Below are 27405 nucleotides of genomic sequence, written 5' to 3'. Positions count from 1 at the left end.
AACGCAAGGTCTACTGAAATTCGAGTAAATTAAGAAAATCAATTCCCTTATGGGGTCCAGTGGTAATTTCGCACCTGATTTCAACATCTGGACTTCGTTACAGAGCAGATTTCAGACAATCTAATACCTATGTTAACATTACCAAAACGAGAGCTGCGTCTCCATGTCTGTCCAGCACCACGACCCAGGAACAAGTGCTCTTCCCACCGAATTCGCCTAATAACCATTCCGCTTACAAACGTGGTGGGGGTGGCGCGCCAACCTGACAGACCCAATACGCGCGCCTACGTGTCATCTTTGCCCTGACCTGCAAACTTGGTCTCTGCTAAACTTGTTCACGCTTTGGGGGTTGGTACTACCCTACCCCATAACGACCATTCATGCAGTGTTACATTCTATGCCTAAAGCTTTCTGCTAGTTCACACACTCACTCATTTATACCGTCCAGGCCGCACAAAGGAAAGGAAAAATGGGAAACGTGGTACACAACATAAAAAAATTCAATAAATAACACTGTTTAGTCCACTCTCTCCTTTTGGACACCAGAAGAGGTATTACCTGCAAGAGAAGAAACTCTTGCTAATACTTTCTGCGTGCTAGCAATTTAATAAAACATTGGAACGGTACCACGAGTTCCGTTTCACTATAACTCTTGTTCACCTTTGGTGTTTCTGGAGGGGACGATAACCATCACTTGGTAGAGGCAGAACGTTATTGTTGTTTTGCCGTTCTTGCAACAAGAAGGTGATGTGTTGTTCCAAAAAGGTCAATGCTCGCCCACACAGAGCCCATGAAACTCAATGCGTTCTGTAAGACGTGCAGCAACTTCCCTGGCCACCACTATATCCACACTTGTCTCCAGTCAAGCGAAGGGGTATAAAGGGACGAGAAGTGACTTGTGCGACTCGTCAACCAATAACTCTTGTAGAATTACGGCGAGCAGGCGTGTAATAACGTGTCCCAGGAGAGCATTAACCATCTGTACTATCGACTGGATGCTAGTCAGTGCCTCCATTGGCGCCAGCGAAGGCTACACAAAATACTAATATGGGTGTTTCAGCAAGGGTCGACAGCTGGTTCTTCAGAACCGCTTGTACTGTTGATCTGTAAATGTAATCGTTTGGTGTAATCTGTGTGCACTGTTGCAACAACAAATCTTGAATAAATTTGGAACCTCTAAATGCGTGCACCAACTCTTTCTGGCAGTGTACATACCTTAGAGATCTAACGGCATTTTTTTTTTTTAGTACATTGACGTCCGGGCACTGTGGTTCAGATTCTGTAAATATGAAGAAAATCAAAGAGGACCACTGGTTAAGGTTACATCGTTAATTCTGACGACGACGGCAATGCAGCGATCACGTGACATTGTCCCTCCAGTCTCACACGTGCTTCGCTTGTCAGGCTCCACAGCGCTCGAAAGAAACACACTCATTGGGTCCCATCTTCGTTCCATATCTGCACTGTGACAGCGTTCTGTCCGGGCGATGCCCTAGTAGTTTTTACGCTATAGTCATTAGTGTAATTTTGGTGTCTATTTAATTCTCACATACAGAATATAAATTTGCACATTTGCCCCTTCATGCCACATTTTTTTCAACTAGAGTGATATCTGTTCAAGCTGGATGTTGAACTGCAGCTGTTTTAGCATGCCTCGCAAAGGTCCTTATACTTAATTTCTTGCCTATCTAAAATATGGTGACCAGTAGGTGTCATTTGAACACAGAAGAAAAAACACTCCGCGACTAAAAAGAAACAGGCACCACAAAAGAGTTATCAAAATTTGTCACAAGTTGACATTCATACAAGTATCGACGGATAACGCAAAATTGCAAACTTTGACATTCAATGGATGAATGTGTAATGCTGCAGCGCAATTTCACCGCTCACCTGCAAGGATAGTAAACAGGGGACATGCCGATACCAAACGTAGTTTTTGCGGATTTCATTCTGTGCACTCAGTTGGACAGTAACTATGTCTCACAGACACGCGCATGAACTATATACGCAGGTGTCAGTCTTTGAAAGAGGATGTGTAGCTGCGCAGGAATGCAGGAATGGGTGAACCATGGCCGAACACAGCGTCAAGGAGGAAGCGGTTGACCTAGAAAGAAGACAGAACGTGAGAACCGAGCGACAGTCAGAGGCGCACTCAGAACCCCGGATTCACCATTGTCACCGATCCGGCGTGAGACTGGTGCTTTCAGTGACCACAAGGACCATTAATAGGCGGCTCACAGAAAGGGGCCTGAGCTCAGGGCACCCCTTCCGTCGATTACCATTGACACCTGCAATGGTGTCAGACACATTTGGCGTGGAATTTCGTTAACCAGAGTAGAAGTGTCTATAGTGATAAGTTCTGCTTCCAACTGAGGCAAGACGTGTCTGGAGACACCCCGCACAGTGGTGGGATGCCAACATGACGGCCCGACAGACAGGATCGATGGTCTGGTAAGCCATTTCATTTCATAGCAGGAGCCCTTTGGTTGTCATCCACTGCACCCTTACGACACAGCAGTATGTCGACGATATTACGCTCAGTTTCGTTGCCCTTCAAGGCAAGCAATGCTGGGCTTACATTTCGGCAAGATAATTCCTGCCCGCACACGGCTTGTCAAACCCTACCTCGGCCAGCAAGCTCGCTCGATCTCACCCCGATTGAGAACGCTTGCAGCATTATTGGCAGGGCTCTTCAACGAGCTCGGGTTTTTGACGATTTAACGCACAAGTTGGACAGAATTTGGTACTACATCCTCCAGGAGTATACCCAAGAAATCTGTCACTCAGTGTCAAGTCGAATAAATACTTGCATAAGGGTCACAGGTGGACCAACGCATTGTTGACTTGCTCAATTTCTGAAGCTCTTTCTCTTGATTAAATCGTCTTATTTTTCTGGAATTTTAATCATTTGTTTGTCTGCAGATGTACATTACTCTACTGTGCATCTAGTGTTGACAGACTGATCAAACAATTGATTCTGCTTTATTCCACTTATCTTTTGCTCATGCATTTCTTTTTCCAGCAAAGCAACGCCAAGAGATATGATAAAAACGGATAAATGTGTTACTGTTTTAGCGAAATCTTTAATTCTGCGTAATCCATATGATTAAGGTTCTTAAAACTGACAGCTTTAGTGCCTCTAATGATGATATGAAGACGGCATATGCCACCTGAGGATAGTAGATGTACTGGTAATGGTTTCAACCTCGTCCGCCAACAGATAGCGTAGTGGCGTAGCTACCAGAGCACCATCTGTTCCTACACTTTAATACGGAATGCACACAGCCAGAAGGCTCGGGGTGGTGTAAACGTGTGAAGCAAGCAGGCAAAAAAGCCGCAGAGATGCACTCTTCTTTCCTACAGACAACTGAGCAAGTCTGGAAGGGGTGAGATTGTGGCCTCCCGAGTGGTGGGATGGTCCTTCCGGAGAACTGCCACACAAGCTGGACGTGCTATGTCAGTTGTTCAAGGATGTTTGTATAGGTAGCCATATGAACGTTCTCCCAGGTGCAGAGGAGGTTCCGGACATCCACGCAGCACAGACGACCGCCAGGACCGTTGTATTGTAAGGACAGCAGTGACAGATCGTACAGCTACTACAGCACAGGAAAGAGAGCTTGTGAGCCTAGACGTGTCAGTACGATTTGTTGCAAACCGGTTATTAGCAGTGAGACTACGGGCACGTACACCTCTACCCGTCTCCCAGTCACGCCACAGTATCGGCGCGCACGGCTTGACTGGTGCCGTCAGAGGATCACTTGTAAAGTAAAACAGCGCACATGGTCTTCAGCGATGAAAGCAGTTTGTGCCTGCACACAAGTGACGGTCGTTTGCACAAAAAATGTGTGTGGTGTCTTGTAGAGTGCATTCGTCAAAGACACGCTGCCCCCACTCCAGGCCTTATGGTCTGGGTTACGATACGCTACTGCTCCTGGTCACCTTTGGTGTTCCTGCAGGGGACTAATCAGCACTCGGTACGTACGGAATGTTGCTACACCCGTTCGTTTGCCGTTCTTGCAAACAGGTAGGTGATGTATAGTGCCAAAAGGATAATGGCCGCCTACACACTGCTCGTGACACTCGACGTTCTGTGCAAGACGTATAGCAACTTCCCTGGCGAGCACCATCTCTGGACTTATCTCCAATAGAGGTCGTGTGGGATGTGACGGGACGTGAAGTTACTCGTGCGTCTCATAAACCAACAACTCTTGCAGAACTACTTGAACAGGTCGAGCAGGCGTGGCATAGCGTATCCCAGGATAATATTCGAAATCTGCACGATAGACTGGGTGCCAGGCTCAGCGCAGCATTGCGGCCTGTATTAATATCGGTATCTCAGCATTGGTCGATACCTGGTCTCTCAGAACCGCTTGTGCTATTGATCTATAAATGTAATCATTCCATGCACTCCACAGGCACCGTTGCAACAATAAATCTTGAGTGAATTGGAAAACTCTAAAAGATTGTACTATTTTTTGCGGCGGTGTATTATCTGACATTAACATGTAAGAGGGTACCAACTTCCCAATCTAAAAGGAAACACAATTTTAGATACTTGGCATCTGAAGTGTATTTGCAGTGGTTTGTGTATTTCTCTGAACACGACATTAAATATCTTGTTTTCAGGAAGATTATTGCACTCCTATGTACTAAATATATTCAGCTTTCATACGTGTACAGTGTACAGTGACAAAAAAGTGAAGAATAAGAAAGGGAAGAGGAAATTAAATGAAGGTTCACGTATAAAGCAGACATATGATTTAGTTCACTGATCACAAAATCGAGTAAAATTTACAAAGAACTTGGCAGAATGAGACAACTTACCAGTATGATGGTGCACCTCCCCTGGTCTGGATGCTCGCGTTAATTCCGCTGAGAAGGGTATCATAAAGTCGCTGTATCTTTTCGTGAGTAGAGCTGTCCCACAACTGTTGTAGCTGGTCCTTCCTGACCTGGATTCTGAACCTATACACAGCTGATACCAGAGCTGGCCGTACACATGTTCCATCTAAAACAGATATGGGGACCATGTTGGCAATTGGACTACTCTAACATCACGCAGAAAGTTGACAGACAAGCGTGTCATCTGATGTTAAGAGTTGTTCTGTTGAAAAATGACACCACGACATTGTCGCATCAAAGGAAGCAGGATGTCCATTAGGTATCGTTGTGCTGTCACATTTCCCTCAGTCACTATCAGCCGCCGGCCGGCGTGACCGAGCGGTTCTAGGCGCTACAATCTGGAACCGCACGACCGCTACGGTCGCAGCTTCGAATCCTGCCTCGGGCATGGATGTGTGTGATGTCCTTAGGTTAGTTAGGTTTAAGTAGTTCTACGTTCTAGGGAACTGATGACCTCAGAAGTTAAGTCCCATAGTGCTCAGAGCCATTTGAACCATTTTAGCCACTATCAGCGGTGGCATGAACCACCACCGTGCCTCTCCAAACCATTGGAAGAACGACACCTCTCTAGATCGCCGCCGCCATACTCGCAAACGATGGAATACTGAAGAGCCACGAATCATCGGTGAACACAATGTGGCGCTCTGCATCAGTGGTCCATGCTTCCCGGAACGGCACCACTCTTTATGTTAACGGTAACGTACGCACAACGCAAGGGACGGTAATTCCCAAGCCCAGCTGCTGCCAATCTCCGACCATTGGTGCAGGATGACACAAAATGTTGTAGGAAGTCCTATTACTTGTTGTCGGGTCGCAGGCAGAGACGTGATGGGGTTACGATGTTATTGGTGCATAATTCGGCGATCCTACCTTATGGTGGTCAGACGTTGTGGGTTGGAACCTTAACGACGAGTATGCCAACCCACTTGTTCACGCTCCTTATATACCTACTCTACCAGGCCTGGAGACAACACAAAACACGAACAATACTAACGCACTCAGGTACCCGTCCTACCTTTCACAGAGATTTGCAGCGCCGCCTGTGGTGTGTACATGTACGAAGTTTCACTGACTTCCGACCATGTCTTATGGGTGCTTCAGTCTTTTTTGTCAGGCAACGGCCATGCCGCAGTGGATACACCGGTTCCCGTGAGATCACCGAAGTTAAGCGCTGACGGGCGTGGCCGGCACTTGGATGGGTTACCATCCAGGCCGCCATGTGCTGTTGCCATTTTTCGGGGTGCACTCAGCCTCGTGATGCCAATTGAGGAGCTACTCGACCGAATAGTAGCGGCTCCGTTCAAAGAAAACCATCGTAACGACCGGGAGAGCGGTGTGCTGACCACACGCCCCTCCTATCCGCATCCTCACCTGAGGATGACACGGCGGTCGGATGGTCCCGATGGGCCACTTGTGGCCTGAAGACGGAGTGCTAGTCATTTTTGTCAGGCAGTGTAGTTCTGAAAGTATCCTCATCTCTGTTATTTTAATCTAATGATCCCTACGCGAGTTAAACAGTGATGGACGTATATCAGTCGCACGTTCTATTATATATTCTATTACAAGTTCTCTAAATTTACTGCCGCGCTGGATGGCGGACGGTCTGGGGCGTCTTGTCACGGTCCGCGCGGCTCCGCCCGTCGGAGGTTCGAGTCCTCCCTCGGGCATGGGTGTGTGTGTGTTGTCCTTAGCGTGAATTAGTTTAAGTCAGATTAAGTAGTGCGTGACCTTAGGGACAGATGACCTAAGCATTTTGGTCCCATAAAATCTTATCAGAATATTTTTTTTTTTTTTCTAAATTTACTCAAGCAAATTTCGCCAGTACTATGTCGTCTTTCTTCCAAGGATTCCCACATATATTCCGCAAGTATTTGTGTTACACTGAGCCATGAGCAGATCGCGTTCATCCCGTTTATTGTTTGTCATCTTCTCTTATGGTACTGCCGCCTCGTTTTCTTATTCCATTTACTGGCGTCACTAACTTCCTGCCTCACCTGCCGTGAGTGGCAGCAGCAGCTCTTATCGATAAGTGCACTGTCGTACCATCTCTGGAGCGACTGATAGTATTTCTGGGTGTCGTGCGTCTGGAGTTCAGTCGGGACGCAGCAGCAGTGAAGTCGGGGACGGAGCGTCGGTGAGGCGTGGACAGCCAGTGCTCGCCGACCGCTGGAGATACACTGTCCTGCGGAAGGAGACTGGAGCGGGAACGACTGTTGGTTGGTCGTTCGGTCGGTCGTCTCATCGGCCGACATGTATTTGGTCCTTTCACCGTTTCCGGACCTAGACAGTCGGTCGGTTGGGGCAGAGCAGCAGGGAAGTCTCCAAGGCAGGTAGTCAGGCCGGAGCCGCTGGCGGCGTGCACGAGTGGTTGGAGTTGTCGCCCACCGATCCTGGACACAACAGTTAAGTACTCATTTAACGTACTATCAAGCCTCAACTGCTATTACATCTGTTCGTTTGGCCGTGGTTGTCGCTTTCTGGGAGATTCCCTCGAGCAACAACGTGTGTGCATTGAAGTCGGCTAGAATCGCAGCCGTCTTCCTGTGTCGTGCTTAATTTAATTCATTCCTTCATTAATGAAGTGTACCAGCGGTATCTTCCGCCGTGTGGCCATTGACGTTCCGGTGACCTGCCCTGGTCGTTGACGTAGTTTTTGACAGTGTATTTTCCTCGTCGTGTTGATACTGTCCAGCACGGCGTGTAGTTCGACAGGTGAGGTGTTGTTGGTAGTTTTGGGCGTTTATTCTGACTTGGCTGGATTGGGCACCAGTACCCAGAACGCTGTGCTATTGACATCTTGATGTCGTTTTTGCAGGTCGGGTGGAGCAGAACTGATCTTGTTGGTTGGTTCGTTGGCTGGCTTTCAGTTGAGTTGCCTTCCGATTAAGAGGTTGTCGGTCTGGCCGCCTGTCTCACCTAAACGTGCATTAGTGTTACTTCCCTGGACGACCCTTGGAACCTACTGAGCGCTGCTCCTTGTGATTTACATAGTGACTTCCTTTTTAGTCTTAAGTACTCTGTGTGGCCTTCAGCCGAGTTTTAGCTTATTAAAATTGCAAGGCTTTTCTTCTTAGGCCTTAAGCCGTAAAAAAATTGTTTCTTGTTTGTTATATGGCCTTCAGCCGAGTTTTCAGCCTTTTCAAATCAAAAGTTGAAAAATTTTGTCTAGGCCTTAAGCTGTAAGAAATATTTTCTAGTTTGTAAGTGGTCTTCAGCCGAGTTTCCCAGCTTAAATTAAAAATTTGAAATTTCTTTGTCTGGGTTTTAAGCTATGAGATTGTTTGGGTTTCGTATGTGGCCTTCAGCCCAGTTTTATGTGAAGCATTTTAGGATAAAGGCTTTAGCCTTTTTTAGTTGAAATTTATAAGCTCTTCCCTTTAGGCCTTAAAATTGTTTTCTGCATGGTGGGTGGCCTTAAGCCGAGTTTTAATCTCTCTGAAATTAAAAATTCAAAATCCTTGTCTTGCCCTTAAGTCATAAGATTGTTATTCTTTAGTATGAGGTCTTCATCCGAGTGTTACACGAAATATTTTAAAATAACGCCTTCAGTCCTTTCAAATTGAAAGCTCTTCTTCCTAGGCATTTAGCCGTTAAATTGTTTTGTTGATATGCGGTCTTCAGCCGAGTTTTCAGCCTATTTAGATTAACCATTGAAAATCTTTGTCGCGGCCTTAAGCCGTAACACTGTTCTTGCTTAATGTGTGGCCTTCAGTCGAGTTCTGTGGGAAAAATTTAAGCTAAGGCTTTCAGCCTATTTATGTTGAAGTTAAAATTTTTTTCTAAGGAAGTGAAATCTCCAGAAGAACTCCTGTACCTCAACTCCTTGCTTAGGCCTTGTGCCTTGAATTTTCGATGTAGCCTTCAGCCGATCTGAATTAAATCAAAAGAGATCTTTCGTTAAAAGCTTGGCGTTTTGATTCTTGCTTGTGTGATTGTGTGTTTTAAGAAATAAAGTTTATATGTTGAGCGCAACTGACAGTAACTTATTTTGGCACCTTTCCACAATATAACCTCATCCGCTCTGTCCTGCTAGCCCAGGGATTTCATACACAGTGATATGGACCGTACCGTTCTCTTATGATCCTAGTAATGCGTGTCAAATTTCATTCGATCCATGTTGCCAAGTCTACTCGATAACGACTCCAGACGATGGAATGACAGAATTAGTCACACTAGAGTACTGTATGTAATTCAAGTTCTCAGAACCCTACCGCCAAATCTAAGCATTGCTACCACCTTCCTTGATAGTTTTCACGTGATGGTCCCATTTCATACCGCATCTTCGTACTATTCCTCAATACTTAAGCGATGTGAGGTGCTTATGAAGTTCACCGAAATCTTGTAATCGAAAACTGTCGGGCCTTTTCCCTTGTTGCGGAAATTATCTTTCATTTATCTCCATTTAAAGAGGGTTGCCACTCATTACACTAACTGTAAATGTTGTCAACGTCTTTCTGCATTTCTTTGCTATCGTCCAATGGTGATACTTCCCTGTATACAATAGGATTCACATCGAAAAAAATTATATGGTGTTTCGTCATTGAACAAAACATTATTCCACTCTTCCAGCCTCCTGCGGCCTCACTGCAAACAACATTAAGGCAGCACTTTTTATCATTGCAAATTGTACAGTTTTGTTCTTAGCGTCGAAAAGTTGTCATAGGTCAGTCAGATAAAGTGGCTGATCATTGTTGTAATTAGAAAATGTCTCTACGTCTGACTGCTACTGCTGAACGTGTTCTATGTCGAAGTTATAGCGCCTATCCACTCCTAAAGTAGAAGCTGTTAAATTTCGTAAGGTCCTGGTAAATGGCCCTCATTAAGCTCAAACCACCTTCTCTCTCTCTCAAGATTCATCCACTTACCACACTGTCTATTCCATTCATATCATTCATTCTGTTCTGCAATTTCGTTTGCATATACACAGATTTATTAAATACACTACAATTCAAATTTATATGTATTTCTGTTGCAACTATGTATTATTCTCCATTAACTACCATAATATTAGCATCTTGCAACTGGGACCAATGATCCGATTTGGCTCGCCTGCGCATAGCCCTACTTTTAACTCAGCGATTAGTTGAACCGTTCCTGTTAATATTGTAGCTACGTCATCACATTTAGATGGTCTGACCTTTCATCAACAAACCTTTTAGTGATATTTATTTACTAGCATGCGGCCATCTTTGACAACGGTAGTGAGTTATTATTCTTTGATGATCGTCTTGTGAACCAAAAACAGTTCATAAGAAAATTAATAATGAGATAAACACTGTGCTCTTTATTTTTAATCGTTTAATTGACAATGTTGCTATCAAATAACGTTAATGTCGAATTAGTAGCGGGGTCAGGGATTTTCTCTGCCTCGTGATGACTGGGTGTTGTGTGATGTCCTTAGGTTAGTTAGGTTTAAGTAGTTCTAAGTTCTAGGGGACTGATGACCACCGATGTTAAGTCCCATAGTGCTCAGAGCCATTTGAACCATTTTTTCGAATTAGTATTTTTAAATGGGTGCGAAGAATTCTAATGCATTTTAATAGGCACTGTTGTTTCTTTCACCATTGACTAAGCACAGATAAAACTAACTATGTTTGTAGTGCCATTTTTAGCCATCTGAATCCAGGTAAACAGCTGGTTTCACGAAAACAGTAAGCTATCACAGACGGCTTTTGTTTAGTTTGATCGCGAATGAACAAATAATTAATTTTGCACAGGCTTTGTCAGATCGCTTTCATAAAACACACACATGATGAGTTCACATACGTACATGTATCACATTGGAACAACCGAAATAAAATGTTCAAACGTACCTACGTTTCGTATTTTAATTTAAAAAACCTACCTGTTACCAACTGTTCGTCTAAAATTGTAATGCCATATATTTGTGACTATTACAGCGCCATCTATCACAAAGCGAAAATAGTGGTCCAAGTAAAACATTCATATTTCTTTACGCACTACACGAATATGTAATAAAAATGGGGGTTCCTATTTAAAAAACACAGTTGATAACCGTTTGACCTATGGCAGCGCTATAAAGCGGGCCACCCATAGCGTCATCTGGTTTCCCCCTTCAAGCTAGACGAGTTTCGTTCTTTGTAGTTTTTTCGTTTGATGCTTATTTCGTGAGATATTTGGCCCGGTCACTATCAATGGACTACCCTATATATATATATATATATATATATATATATATATATATATATATATATATATATATATAAAAATACCATAACATTTTAAACACTTAAGACCTTACAAGCGGCATGTAAAAATTCATTTAAAAATATGTAAATACTTGCTGCATTCAGGAATCACATTTACTCGAAAAATAATATACCATTATTATTATAAATAATATGCCATTTTCTCAAAATTTGAAAGGTGTTTCAAATAAAGGATTAAATATTCTATTAAAGTGTGACGTTATTTGCTAGAGATAGCTGTCGAAGGCTGATGATGTTCAGGACAATGTATTTCTTAACACTTGACTCTCTCCACAGTTTGAAATGTGTGATTGGCACAATTCAATGTGAAGACGCTCTGTCACGTTTACACTTCCTGTGATACCTGCAAGAAGTGAAATCTGTATATTGGGTTAGGAGGAGGGAGAGATATACAGGATGTTCTAAGAACGACCTGAACACCTGATAGTAGGAGCGGCTCAGTGTGACGTCCACTCCATGGCAGTGCATCCTTCTTCGGTGTAATAAATCTCACACTCGACTGGTGAACGTAAATGCATGAATTGAAGACGTGACGCTGGAGTGTCGCCACGTCATTGACTGAAGTGGCGTAAAATACTTTCAAGTGCTGCCGTAACTAAAGGCGTGAGGAATTGAAGTCTGTTGAATGTGGAGGCCTTACCGCATTTCCACTCTGTGGTCGCACGTATGGCTCTATTAATTGAATACCAGAAACACAAGCCCATACTAATTTGAGAAACGGTGTTGGTGCCTTGTTTATTTTTTTTGGAAATTTCGTGGGGTTTTTCATTAGATCGTACGTGCCGACTATGAAGCAACGACCTCTAGTGAACCCGCTTCGTTTCTCTTCGTCAGAAAATTAAATCTTGGACTCAAACAGTCAATCTGCACCCCCCTTTAGCAAGCGCCATTGACAGAATTGTAATTGCCTTAGATTCTGGGCCCGCCGATGATGCTAAGGGTACAGCAGTTTTCGATTAAGCACCGTCCAGACAAAATGTTGACACATGCCTCCCGCTGCTGCTAATGGTTGAAATCTATTTCCAGAATTTTCGTCCAATCTAGGACACGCTCATTCATCTGAGGCGTGTGTTAACCTTTTGGAGTGCTTGACAACCTCTGCCCCTAAGACACCGGAATAGAAGTGGAACAGTTTATCAGATGGTACTTGCAACGTTGATATTTTGAGAGTAGCGTAGAGAGTAAGGAGTTGTGTTCCAATGATAGCTTTTCAAGAATCTTTCTCTGGTTTCGTGGTTTATATTTTTATAAGTTAGTAGCTATTTCTTTTTATAAAAATTCTTTTGCCTTTTGAAATCCCTGCTATTATATCAAACACTTATGATTAATGTTGATGAATAATGATTGTTGTATATGGTATTAAAGGTGCTCAACGAAAATATTTTTCTTGAGAGTAAGCAGAAACTAGCAAACCAAAAACGCAAATATTCACGTTTTGAGATAGTATTTAATTCTGGTAATTTCAGTTTCCCTGTCGTACGCTGTGTGAGGTAAGTTTTAGGTTTTGTAACACGAAAAAACACATATGTCGCATGTAACAGGTGATTGTCATCTACGTACACTTCTGGTCACATATCACACGTGGGTGTTTAACATGCGCAAATAACAATGTAATCTTCAAAGGTGAAACAAAATTGATAGGTAACTGCTTTAAATGTTTCTTAAACAAGCTTCTATCAGTGAAGAATCGGATCAAATTGTAGGAAAACAATACCCAGAAACTTCCTGACAAATTAAAACCGCTCAACGGACCGTTCTAAAACTGTGTCTTTGTTACATATCCTTCCCTGAAGTAAGAACGGGGGCTAATTTTTCTTGCAGGCCGACAATAATAAAAAACGCTCAACAGTTTGATCTGTGACAGATAGTGAATGACCTGTGTGGTTGAAAGACACGTAGCCTTGTTTGTATGGTCATTGGCGTTTATCAAATTTCATCATCGAATTAGAAGCAAGAAGTATGTTGTGTGTCACTGTGGCTGCTATTTAAAAAAACCGACAGCAACGAAGATTATTCATAAAGCTACAGTTTTCATGTGAAAAACTTCCGCCAACGTAGCTGAGTGGACAGCGCACCGGCTTGTCATGCCGGCGGCCCGGGTTCGGTTGCCGGCTGGGCTGGATATTTTCTCCGCTCAAGAACTGGGTGTTTGTGTCGTCTTCAGATGGTTGAAATGGCTCTAAGCATTAAGGGACTTAACTGCTGAGGTCATCAGTCCCCTAAAACTTAGAACTACTTAAACCTAACTAACCAAAGGACATCACACACATCCATGCCCGAGGCAGGATTCGAACCTGCGACCGTAACGGTCTCGCGGTTCCAGACTGCAGCGCCTAGAACCGCACGGCCACTTCGGCCGGCTGTGTCGTCTTCATCATCATCATTTCATCCTCATCTACGCACAAGTCGCCGGAGTGGCATCACGTCAAAAGACTTGCACCAGGCGATCGGGTCTACCCGCCGAGAGGTCCTCGCCACACGACATTTCATTTTTTCATGTGACAAACAGATAAATACACATTTCGTAAGCACTAGGCTTTCGGTGACTACGACATCTCAACTGCCGATTGCAAGAATGATAAGAGCATTTAAGGCGTCCTCCAAACAGGTGCCAAATGACACCGCTAAGGGCAGTTTCACCCTGCAGTGGGTCAACCGTGTTCCAGAGGTAACAACAGTAAATGCTACCTGCTGAGCATAATACCTGCTGTTTAGACGCAGGAGACCGCATCTCCTGAAATCACGAAAATTGCTACGTATTGTTGGCCGTGAGAACGCCAGGAGCCATGCGTCATGTGACACAGACTATGTATACCGCAGATGTGTGGTCGGCAGCGGCACGAGATTACATCGACGGACCGCAGCTATTTAAAAGGTCTTTCACAAATACCCGATATCTTACCGCTCCAACAATAACCGCTGTTGTAATCAGTGACCTGTCCGAAATTAGGTTTGGTATCTTTGTTTTTAGCAGGATGTGTTGGATATGGCTTGCAGCTGCATCCTTCCTTACCGAGGAACTGACCACCCAGCCAGTGATAGGAGAACATGGAATCAGAGCAATGGTACGATCTAGATTAATTAATTAGTTTATTAAAACTTCCTGGTAGATTAAAACTATGCACCGGACCGAGACTCCAAGGCAAAGGTCCCAAGTTCGAGTCTCGGTACGGCACACAGTTTTAATCTGCCAGGAAGTTTCACATCAGCGCACACTCCGCTGCAGAGCAAAAATCTCATTCCGAGAAAAATCCCCCAGGTCGTGGCCAAGCCGTGTGTCTGCAATATCCTTTCTTCCAGGAGTGCTAGTTCTGCAAGGTTCGCCGATGGGCTTCTGTGAAGTTTGGAAGGTAGGAGACGAGGTACCGGCAGAACTGAAGGTTTGAGGCCAGGTGGTGACTCGTGCTTGGGTAGCTCAGTCAGTAGAGCACTTGCCCGCGAAAAGCATAGGTCCCGACTTCGAGTCTCTGTCTGACACATAGTTTCAATCTACCAGGAAGTTTTGAATCAGCGCACACTCCGCTGCAAAGTGAAAATCTGGAATTAATTTATTCATTTTTACATTGACAGCATTTTACCATACGTGAGATTTAAATTACATATCACGAAATCTCCCCGTGCGAACTGTATTTCGATGTTAGATCGCTTGCTTCAGTAACTTCGAACAACACAATCTCCAAGCCACATATTTTTGTAGTCGCTTGCCACATGCGACGTTTATGGCAACGCCTTTATCTTCTTATAGATCTACTCGATATTACTTTGCGAAATTTGCATATAAAAGAGTTCTCTCGGGTATGAAATAGCACTTTATAGTTTAAAAAATGGTTCAAATGGCTCTGAGCACTATGGGACTTAACATCTTAGGTCATCAGTCCCCTAGAACCCCGAACTACTTAAACCTAACCAACCTAAGGACATCACACACATCCATGCCCGAGGCAGGATTCGAAGCTGCGATCGTAGCAGTCCAGCGGTTCCGGACTGCAGCGCCTAGAACCGCGGCCGGCTTTATAGTTAAAGTACTTAGCTTTCTGGGCTAATTTCACATTTAATTAAAGCTTAGCTAGAACATTAATGAATCAGTTGCTAAACGACACAGAACTTATGAAGGGTTTTAGGGGTATAAGTACAGGTATTGTGATCATTGGCACCTTATTATGCACACACTTCAGTGTGTTAATTGTTTCTTTTCTCTGCATCTAGCAGTCTTCCCAGAAACACGTCACGTAATTTACTACCTGATGTCTTCTGTAAGATTGTAACTGTACCCCGCAGTGAACTACGCCTGTCAGTGTAGATTATCCATTACGCGTCCAAGAGTCCACACTTCAATACCTGACTTGCTGCCCAGGGGGAAATAAACACTAATGGCTTACTTGTACCATGCTCACTTGGAAGTACAAACCACTCTAACAGCATAATACTCGTAAAAGCTACAATAATTACTTTGCAAATTAAGTAAATACTAATGCAATGTTTGTTGTTCAGTACTCTGTCGTCATTTATAAAAAATATCTGCCCTTGTACCTAATATAACCCATAGATAAAAATCGGTGTGTGAGATAAGAGTGTTCTCTTTCATCATTTATTTTTAACATTGTGGTAATAATATTCTTGAAAATTGCAAATTAGAGAATTATACAAGAAATAAATTAGATAAACACACTAATCTAAACGAGTAATTTTTCAGGTAATGAAATAAACAAACAAAACGTGTTAAACCACAAATACACAAATTCGGTCTTACAGTCTCACTTCAAAAAAATAAGGTTTTCGTTTTCCAATGTAACTATCCGATACGGTCGAAGACAGCAATTAACAACAAAATAATTGAACAGGTCTCAAATTTTAAATAACTGAGGTGTGACACAAGTGCTAATTATTATAACGATCTAGATGAAAAGTTGCACAACTTTCAAGCAAAATATTTAACAATAAACAGAAAACTTTTCTAAAAAACCCAAAAAGATAAAAAAATCCAATTTAGACCTATCGTCGGATAAACAGATATACGACAACAAAATGCAAGCAATAGAGATATTATTGAGGACGCGTTGTGGGGCTGCACAATAATAAATTTAATTAAAAATTCAAAAGTTCCTACTGAGTTGTGTTTACATGCTATGAGGAAATAGCTGAACACAGAACTAGGTGGAAACAAAATGTGAATAGAATGAGAAATGAAGATCCACCAAAGAATACACTTAATTACAAACAGAAAGGAAAGAATTCACCGATCAACGAAGGAAGCGATGGATATATAATAAAAACGGAACGGATGTATTACTAAATCGTGTATCTAACACAACTACGACAACTGCAATTTCTTCGCGGCAATCCATTTTATACTCATCTACTCTGACGTTTACTCTAGTATGAAGATATGTTTCCGTTCTGTGGATTTTTAGCGCACTGCCACTCCGCGAGCTCTGTTTACACTTATCACTGTGGTTTATGAGACATCATGCCCTGATTGAAGCACTACCGCCTTTCTCTCTAGCAGCTAAGAAAGTTCTTAAACGCGAAGGGTGGTAACTGGTAATTACTGCGCTGTTAACTTCACGTCCATTTCGCAGTTGCGAAATTGTTAGCTGTCAAACAAATGCGTACACAGAAAGCGAACTGCCAACAAGAAATGACTCAGAAATTTATTAATCGGTATTCATTACATGCGACGACAGTTGATCTGACAAAATCGTTCATTTTGCAGGCAAATAGCGAGTAGTCCGTTGAAATATGGCATTTTCCACATCAAACGAAGTAATTAATTACTTCATAGACGTGATGAATTGTAACCTGCAGTCGGAATATTGGCTGACATCTGTAATGCAAAACGGTTTAGTGACATAGCAAATCGTAATTTCAAGAGGGAATTCGCATCGCAGGTATGTGATAGCATTTATAACACAGACGATAGCTACTATCATCCTGCAAAATCAGTCTAGAAAGAGTAAAGCTCTTGAATGCCTTAAGTCTATATTCATGCAAATAAATTAAAAAATTTCGTCAGTGAGCACGCCAGACCTCAAAATATTATCAAGATGACACGTTTTTGATAATCAGGCGGAAATCAATTTTGCCAAAATTACTATTTGACAGGAAAACTAGTGTGCTTGAAGTATGCTCGTAACTGTCACAGTGCTGTTTCCAGGAATATTTCAACTTAGTGGCAAATCTAAACTCTAGAAACTCTAAAACATTTATATAAATAAAAATGGAGATATTCGTTTGTTGAAAATATTAAATCACCGAAAGCTCTTCCTCCATTTCTTTGATATTTTGACACAACGTTGCATACGAATATGCGCGTGTTAGCATATACTTACTGGAGCGCCTTCTGTTGAACGTGATAGCAACACGCCATTTGGGAACGCATTAATATTGCTTGCAGACTTCAGGCAATCGTTACGCGTAATTCCTTAGGCGACACTAACTGACAAAATCAATGCCTGAAATACACTATTTTGTGGCGACATGTAAAGTCGTTGAAATTAACGAAATTTGTGTGTCCAGCTGCAAAACGATGGACAAGCTGAGATATTCTCACATCAATTGTTAGAAATTGGGAATGGAAAGATGCAGGTTTCTCTGACCTCAGAACGAATATCATTGTATCATTACTTCCGCAGTTTAGAGACGTTAAAAGAAGAATTAATTGAGAACGTATTTCCCAGTATTCAAACCATTTATAAAAATTAGGCTGGTTGAGAGAACGAGGTGTTCTTGTTGCCAAGAACAAAGACGTCTATGGACTTTCCAACATTTTTCGAACATTCAAAGCGATATTTTTACATACAAGTCCGTCGACACTGTTTGGGAAACAGAGGAAGCAGTTAATTATTCAACAGCATTTTTTTTTAATTCACTCGATTTTCAAGGGATGCCACCACACGTGCTAACAACTGAAAATCGGCGTGCCAAGTATCGTGTTGCGAAATAACAACCAGCCAAAGCTTTGCAGTAGCACGCGGCTAGCAGTAAAAAAGAAAAGTAATGAGCAACGTCGTAGAGGCAACAGTCTCCAATCTTGACAGGACCTTTCAAAGATGAAGATGTTCTCGTTCCTTGTATTTCTACGATCCCAACGGATGTTGTTGTTGTTGTTGTTGTGGTGGTGGTCTTCAGTCCTGAGACTGGTTTGATGCAGCTCTCCATGCTACTCTATCCTGTGCAAGCTTCTTCATCTCCCAGTAACTACTGCAACCAACATCCTTCTGGATCTGCTTAGTGTACTCATCTCTTGGTCTCCCTCTACGATTTTTACCCTCCACGCTGCCCTCCAATATGAAATTGGTGATCCCTTGATGCCTCAGAACATGTCCTACCAACCGATCCCTTCTTCTAGTCAAGTTGTGCCACAAACTTCTCTTCTCCCCAATCCTATTCAATACCTCCTCATTAGTTATGTGATCTACTCATCTAATCTTCAGCATTTCCAAACGGATATACTATTTCAATTCAAGAAACTGCAGTTCCCGGTCAGATTGGCGTTTCCAGTCGCCATCAGCAAAGCTCAAAGCCAGTCTTTAGAACTCGGTTTAGATCTAGAGACGTAAACCGGGCAACCGCTATATCTGCACAGACAATGGAACAACGTATAAATTTTGTATTCCCACAAGCATTGTGAAATTAAACGTATTAGAGACGTGTGTTTTCTCTTTTCTTTCTTTTCCATTTAACCAAAATGAGCCACAGCAACGCGTGAACGGGTACAGCTAGTTAAATATAAATAAATATTGTACATCGGTAAATGTATAAGAGTTTATATATAAAGCGAAGGATCATTGAGAGCAAAGAGTGAAATTATAACTCAAATAAAATAGGTTAGCAAATAAGTGTCATTGTTGTAATAACGATTTATGTTTTGTTACCAAATTATGGATACGTTCGCAACTCATATGAAGCGAGTAATAACTAGATTCAAAACTTAAGCTGTGAACTGGTGTAGTAAGAATATTTTAGGGTAGTCTACATCACAATATGAGTCTTCGGCTGTGTATGTCGTAAGCCACTTTATCTAATGGAGCGCTACCTGAGCTCAACACGCGCTTCGCCAACAACAGCGTGTGGTGTGTGTTCCACGTACGTCGCTTATTAAAGGGAACCTACAATTAACCACTCTACAGAGTAATTTAACAAGCCTGGTACCTTGAAGGTCACACTGGGTGCCAAAATTCAAGAGCACATCCTTAGCGTGACATAGGAGACGTTACGGAACGAAAGCAGCTACACGATTTGAAACATGGCGCTCCACGTCTTCATAGCTCATAGAAGCGGTCTGAAGGCATCCTCACACACATGACGCAGGAACGGAGGGGCAGACGTAAAACAGGATGTCTCCGAATAACATGATCCATATTTGAATTTTACATAGGGTTGCGACATGAGAGATAGTTGCAAGGAACTCTTATTGTGTAAAGCTCTTGACAGAAGTACAAATTTCATAACGTAATTTCTAACAGAAAAAAGACCAACTATCTTTATACCAGTAAGTTATACCTCTTGCATTATCCCTCTTGAAATTGTATAGTAACATGAAGCATTTGAATTTAAAGTTCGTCGAGGGAAACGGTTAGGTGGTTAAGCACTGAACGCATATTTGGTATGAGGTGGCCTTATATTTCTGATTGGCAGCTCTGATTTAGATTTGTGGTGGTTTCCCTAAATCATTTTAGGAGATTGCCTCAGTAGGACCACGGCGATTGTTGTCCAAGCTACAAATCCGACTCCAATGACTTTTGTGTCGACAGCACGTTTAATTCTGAGCTTCCTGTACACATTCCTTCCCGCAAATAGTTTCCTTTCTTTGACCTTCAGCTCTGCTAGAATATTTTCTAATCTTTCACTCCCTGGTACCTACCGAGATGAATGCCTGCGTTATTTCAGCTGTAGTCAGTAAATTATTCGTTGGGTATTACTGAATAATAGCAACATAATGTTTGACGGTCTGCCTCTCAAAACGTTTGTGGTTTTCCTACTTATGGTGTTACAGTAAACCGGTGAAGAGCAGATGGATTGAGTGTGTAGGTAATGAAGACATAATGCAACGACGTTATACTCTTCATTGTTATTCATATCTCTATATATAAAGGCAATGTCCTGACTGATTAACTGACTCAGCATTGCCCAGCACAAACCTCTAAAGATAGAAACTTGGAGTTTGGCGAAGGTGTGGATCTTATACTGCTTTTTTTTCATCAGTCTTCTGACTGGTTTGAGGCGGCGGGCCACGAATTCCTTTCCTGTGCTAACCTCTTCATCTCGGAGTATCACTTGAAACCTACGTCCTCAATTATTTCCTGGATGTATTCCAGTATCTATCTTCCTCTACAGTTTTTGCCCTCTACAGCTCCCTCTAGTACCATGGAAGTCATTCCCTCATGTCATAACAGATCTCCTACCATCCTGTCCCTTCTCCTTATCAGTGTTTTCCACATATTCCTATCCTCTCCGATTCTGTACAGAACCTCCTCATTCCATACCTTATCAGCCCACCTAATATTCAGCATTCGTCTGTAGCACCACATCCCAGATTCTTCGATTCTCTTCTGCTCGGGGTTTTCCCACAGTCTATGTTTCCGTACCATACAATGCTGTACTCCAGACGTACATTCTCAGAAAGTTCTTCCTCAAATTAAGGCCTATGTTTGATACTAGTAGGCTTCTCTTGGCCAGGAATGCCCTTTTTGTCACTGTTAGTTTGCTTTTAATGTCCCCCTTGCTCCGTCCGTCATTTTATTGCCTAGATAGCAGAATTCCTTAACTTTATCTACTTCGTGACCATCAATCCTGATGTTAAGTTTCTCGCTGTTCTCATTTCTATTACTTCTCATTACCTTCGTCTTTATTCGATTTACTCTCAGTACATACTCTGTACTCATTAGACTGTTCAATCCGTTCAGCAGATCATATAATTCTTCTTCACTTTCACTCAGGATCGCAATGTCATCAGCGAATCGTATCATTGATATCCTTTCACCTTGAATTTTAATTCCACTCCTGAATCTTTCTTTTATTTCCATTATTGCTTCCACGATGTACAGATTGAACAGTAGAGGCGAAAGGCTACATCCTTGTCTCACATCCTTTTTAATACGAGCACTTCGTTCTTGGTCGTCCAGTCTTATTATTCCCTCTTGGCCGTTGTACATATTGTACATGACCCGTCTCTCTCTATATCTTATCCCTACTTTTTTCGGAATTTCGAACATCTTGCACCATTTTACATTATCGAACGCTTTTTCCAGGTCGACAAATCCTATGAACGTGTCCTGTTTTTTCTTTGGTCTTGCTTCCATTATTAACCGCAATGTCAGAATTACCTCTCTCGTGCCTTTATCTTTCTTAAAGCCAAAATGGTGGTCATCTAGCGCATCCTCAGTTTTCTTTTCCATTCTTCTGTATATTATTCTTGTAATCAACTTAGATGCATTACCTGTTGAGGTGATTGTGCGATAATTCTCTCACTTGTCAGCTCTTTAAGTCTTTGGAATTGTGTGGATGATGCTTTTCCGAAAGTGAGATGGTATGTCGCCAGATTCATACATTATGCACACCAACGTGAATAGTCGTTCTGTTGCCGCTTCCCCCAATGATTTTAGAAATTCTGATGGAATGTTATCCACCCCTTCTGCCTTATTTGATATGAAGTCCTCCAAACCTCTTTTAAATTCTGATTCTAATACTGAATCCCCTATCTATTCTAAATCGACTCCCGTTTCTTCTTCTTCTATCACATCCGTCAAACCTTCCCCTCGTAGAGGCTTTCAATGTATTCTTTCCACCTACCCGCTCTCTCCTTTGCATTTAACAGTGGAATTCTCGTTGCACTCTTAATGTTATCACCCTTGCCTTTAATGTCACCGAAGGTTGTTTTGACTTTGCTGAGTCTGTTCTCCCGACAATCATTTCTTTTTCGATGTCTTCACATTTTTCCTGCATCCATTTCGTCTTAGCTTCCCGGCACTTCCTATTTATTTCATTCCTGAGCGACTTGTATTTCTGTATTCCTGAGTTTCCCGGAACATTTTTGTACTTCCTCCTTTAATCGATCAATTGAAGTATTTCTTCTGTTACCCATGGTTTCTTCGCAGTTACCTTCTTTGTACCTATGTTTTCCTTCCCAACTTCTGTGATGGTCCTTCTTATACTGTAGGCATCGTTTAAGGAGGGATTTTTCGAAATTCCACTGCTGAGGGGTAAAATAGGGGATGAAAAGCTTTTTGAAAGTATGTCGCTATTAAGTGAATTTTGAAACCAGAACTACGGAAACTGGTATTTGGTTTCTCAGTCAGAAAAATAAAATTTCGAGAAATTCAACCACTAAGAGGATAGTATAATGGGTGAAAGTTTTATTGAAAATAAATAATCACTAAAGAACAACTAAAGGATTTTAAGGCTACATCTATAACAACTGATATTTGATTTCTCGGTTACAAACAAAAAAATACGTGTTTCAGTGTTTCTGGAAATAGAACCCGTAAGCGAGTGCAATAGAGGACGAAAATATTTTGGAAAATATTTCATTACATTAAAAAAGTTTAAAGCCAAATTTTTGAAAACTGTTATTTCACTTCTCGCTTAGATATAAAGAAATATTTGTTAGAGCAAGAAAGTTGTTATAGAAACTTGTCCGCAGGAACGCAAAAGGCATTATTAACAAAAACTTTGGACTCCAGTTGTCAGAATCTCTTTTTGGTGAGAAGAACATTCGGAAAAGACCAAGCTTATGCGGCCTTAACTAGCATCAGAAGCTTAAAGGGTGTTGCAATTTGTGAACAAAATAAAAATTCGATTAAATAAAAACAAAAAATGCCTCTGCATGCCTTGCAGTCTACGTGAGCTAAGCAGCGGGCGCCAAGCAAGTAAACAATAAAAGGATGTTTTCAATAAAATGTAATAAAAAGGGCAAAATATATAGAAAATTTCCATAAAGATCCCGCTTCGCTATCTGTAGTAGAAAATGGAATCTTTTCTAGTACTACAAGACTTAAAAATTACGTCACTAACGTGTGGCAGGAACACTGAAATGAACACAAAATTAAATACTGTCCCAGAATTTGAACATTTGAGTTTTGCTTTGCTAATTTCTCTTAAAACTCAAGGAAAAAAATGTCTGTTGCAATTAAGCACCTGTCATACAACATACAATTGTTATTCATCAACATTAATCGGTATAATGTTACAATTATTAGACAGTAAACTTACTACAAAAAGCAACTTACAACAAACAAAAAATACAAACCTCAAAACAAGCAAAAAATCATGAAAAGTTATGATTGGCACACAGCTCTGTATGGTTATGAAATATGGAATATAGGGAAGTCAGAAATGAAATCTTTCGAAATGTGGTCTTACAAAAGTGTATTGAAGATCACATGGATTGATCGAGTACGGAAACAAGACGCAATGATAAAAATACTTTCTCTTAAACAACATATTAAAACGAAGATATAGATTCCTTGGGAATATTTCATTACATTAAAAAAGTTTAAAGCCAAATTTTTGAAAGCCACTGTAGCGCCTAGAACCGATAGTGGAATCTACTTCCACTGAACGAGAAGACACGTTTGGACATGCTCGCCGACGCAGGATATATATATGAGCGCGTTGAGTAGCGGATCCTGCGTCGGCGAGCATGTCCAAACGTGTCTTCTCGTTCAGTGGAAGTAGATTTCACTATCGGTTCTGTTCGATTCGCGTAGCTTCAGATCAGTTCAGATCAGTTTTCAACTTATTGCTTGGACGTTCCATCTACACCTATATCATACTCCGTAAGCTACCTAATTGTGTGTGGCGGAGGATACTTTCGGTAGCACTATCTGATCTCTCCAACCCTGTTCCACTTGCAAATAGTGCGTGGGAAGAATGATTGTCGGTAAGCCTCCGTATTGGCTCTAGTTTCTCTAACTTTCTCCTCGTAGTCAATACGCGAGATGTATGTAGGGAAAGCAATATATTATCCCACCACTCCTGAAAAGTACTGTCCCGAAATTTCAATAGTAAATCTCACCGTGATGCACAACGCGTCTCTTGTAACGTCTGCCAGTGGAGTTTGTTTAGCATCTCCGCAAAGCTCTCTCGCCAACTAAACTATCCGGTGACGAAATGCGCCACTTTTCGCTGGATCTTACCTGATAGGGATCCCAGATCGATGTACAATACTCAAGAATCGGGTGAACAAGCGCCTTATAAGCCACTTCTTTCGTGAATGAGTTACATTTCCAACGAATCTGAGTCTGGTGTCCGCTTTTCCCACTATCTGTTTTATGTGGTCATTCTACTTAAGGTCACTCTGGATAGTTACGCCTAGATATTTTACGGCAGACGCTGTCTCCACCTGTTTGTCTCCAGCTGCGAGGCAGACCGTTAAAGGTGCTCAAAAAGAAATTAGAGAAGTATTGCTGATAGTGTGGGTTGCGTGTTAGGATGCATTGTCGTTCGTTGAGATAATTCCAATATCCTAGCACTGACTTACGGCCAGAATCACAAAGATAACGAATCGTGTGGCCACAGATCAGGAATTGACCACAAGACACCAGAATAAAAGGAGGCAGGGAGTTTTGTGTTGTCAGGAGAGAGGCAGTAACAGCAGAACTGGTCGCTAGGGAGAGCTCAGTGACTTCAAAAGTTGAAAATTCATTGATTTTCACCTTAGTAACAAATCCATCAGGGACATTTCAATACTTCTCAAGTTACCCAAATCGACTGTTGGCGACGAGACTGGAAGTGGAAACGCGAAGGAACAACCACGGCCAAACCAAGAACAAGCGGTCCTTATGCACTGACGGACGCGGACCATCGAGTACTTTGAAGGGTGACAGTAAGAAATAACACGTAATCAGCGGGAAGAATTGTTCGAGAGTTCCAAAGTGCTATCACACTGACTGAGCGTAGCGAGCTAACGAAGAATGGGATACTCTGGTTGAGCAGCTCACTATCAGTCTTCTGACTGGTTTGATATGGCCCGCCACGAATTTCTCTCCACCACCAACTTTTCATGTCAAAGTAGCAATATCAACGTACGGCCTCTATCATTTACTGGATATATTCCAATCTCTGTCTTCCTCTACAGTTTTTACCCTCTACAGCTCCCTCTAGTACCATAGAAGTCATTCCCTAATACTCGTATCATTAAAAGATGTCCTATCATCCTGCCCCTTCTTCTTGTCGGCGTTTTCCATGTATTCCTTTCCTCGTCGATTCTGCGGAGGAGAACCTCTTTATTCTTATTCTTTGCTCATTAGACCGCATCGGTAAGCGGGGAAGCCTGCAAAATCTCTACAGTTTGGTTCGTATATCTCGCGTTTGGAACATGGGAATGAAATAGGACAGGAAGAGGCCAATATTGGTACGAAGTATCGTCCGGGGAACACTGTGCAGCGGTCTGCGGAGTATACACTGTGTGGTCACCTATTAGTGGACATAAGTATGCGATGTGTCCACTCTTCGCCCTTATGACCGCTTGAATTCTGCTACGGACATTTTCAATGAGATGTCTGAATGTATGTCAGTTGATTCTTCCTCTGGAGCCGAAACATGAGAAGGCAGTGATGTTGGACAATGAGGTCTGGAGCGAAGTCGACGTTCTAACTCATCCCAAAGGCGTTCTATTTGGTTCAGGTCGGAACTCGGGGCAAGCCAGTCCATTTCAGGAATGTTACTGTCACAAACCACTGCCTCACAAATGCTGCTCTATGACTGGATCCATTATCGTGCTGATGCAAAGGATCATCGTCTCCCAATTGTTCCTCTCCTGCACTCAGTAGACAATGCTGTAAAATGTGTTCATATCCTTCCACATTTAACGTTTTACGAGGGCGTGCTGAAAAATAATATCTCCGAATTCTTTATGTAAAAACTCTTAAAGCTGCTTAAAAAACTTTATTAACAATCAGCTCTTTATTCTTCATATCTACGTACCTGTTTCTCATCACAGCCTCGCTGACTTCGCTGTCAAAGTGAAGTCCTCGCAAGTGTTCTTTAAGTTTTGGAAACATATGAAAATCGGATGGAGCCAAGTCGGGATGGTATGCAGGATGATCGATGACTGTGAACCCAAGATGTCGGATTGTTGGAGATGCGCGGGGCACGTGTGAGTTCTGGCATTCTCATGCCGAAGGAGAAGGCGCTCCATATGTGGACCAAGTTAGAAACTCGTGTACAGCACGCTGTTTCTCACGTACGGACACGATTATGCAACACACCGCCGTGTTACATGCTACAATTCGGAGCCTTCTAATGACAGAGAGCTGCAGCTTGGATCAGCGAAGCGGGAAAGACGACCGAGTAATAAGTATGAAATGCAGTACCTAAACCAATATTGAGAACTGAATCAAAAATTCGGATGCATTACTTTTCAGCAGGCCCTCGCATTAAGTGCAATAAGGTGACCACACCGTAACCATGAAAAACACCGCTGTTCTCCGTAATATCACGTTCTCAGTACTCCACTGTTGGCACTACACATGAGGGCAGGTAACATTATCCAGACATTTGCCAGACCCAAACCCTTCCATCGGATCACCACAGGGCATAGCGTGATTCATCACTCCAAATCACTCGTTTCCAGTCATCCAACGTCCAGTGGCGTCGCTCTTTTTTCCACCTCCAGCATCGCTTAGCGTTGACTACAGACATGTGTCGAGCTACTCTTGCACTGTACCCCATTTTTTTTAACTCCTTACGATACGTCATTGTGCCACCTGGACTGCTGATAGCACTTAGGAACTCGCGAGTGATTCCTTCTTGTAATTTCACATACTTCTTACAACCAGCTTCCGCAGCACTCGACGGCCCGTAACCCTTCAAATGGTTCAAAGCACTATGGGACTTAACATCTGAGGTCATCATTCCCCTAGACTTGTTGTTGTTGTTGTGGTCTTCAGTTCTGAGACTGGTTTGATGCAGCTCTCCACGCTAATCTGTCCTGTGCAAGCTCCTTCATCTCCCAGTACCTACTGCAACCTACATCCTTCTGAATCTGCTTAGTGTATTCATCTCTTGGTCTCCCTCTAAGATTTTTACCCTCCACGCTGCCCTCCAATGCTAAATTTGTGATCCCTTGATGCCTCAGGACATGTCCTACCAACCGATCCCTTCTTCTTGTCAAGTTGTGCCACAAACTTCTCTTCTCCTCAATCCTATTCAATACCTCCTCATTAGTTATGTGATCTACTCAACTAATCTTCAACATTCTTCTGTAGCACCACATTTCGAAAGCTTCTATTCTCTCCTTGTCCAAACTATTTATCGTCCATGTTTCACTTCC

General features: G+C 42.4%; 1 protein-coding gene and 1 pseudogene across 1 annotated transcript in view; both read left to right on the top strand.

The window, feature by feature from the left end:
* The window catches only part of LOC124612610 (transmembrane protein 229B-like), a 175894-nt gene that overhangs the window by 93671 nt on the left and 54818 nt on the right, over window positions 1-27405 (top strand). The gene's annotated exons all lie outside the window — the stretch shown is intronic.
* LOC124614220 lies at window positions 6016-6133 on the top strand (annotated as a pseudogene).

The sequence above is a fragment of the Schistocerca americana genome, chromosome 4 (genome assembly GCF_021461395.2).
Source record: "Schistocerca americana isolate TAMUIC-IGC-003095 chromosome 4, iqSchAmer2.1, whole genome shotgun sequence".
Taxonomy (NCBI): Eukaryota; Metazoa; Arthropoda; class Insecta; order Orthoptera; family Acrididae; genus Schistocerca; species Schistocerca americana.
Note: the sequence above shows the minus strand (reverse complement) of the source record. Positions and strands in the feature narration are given on the sequence as shown.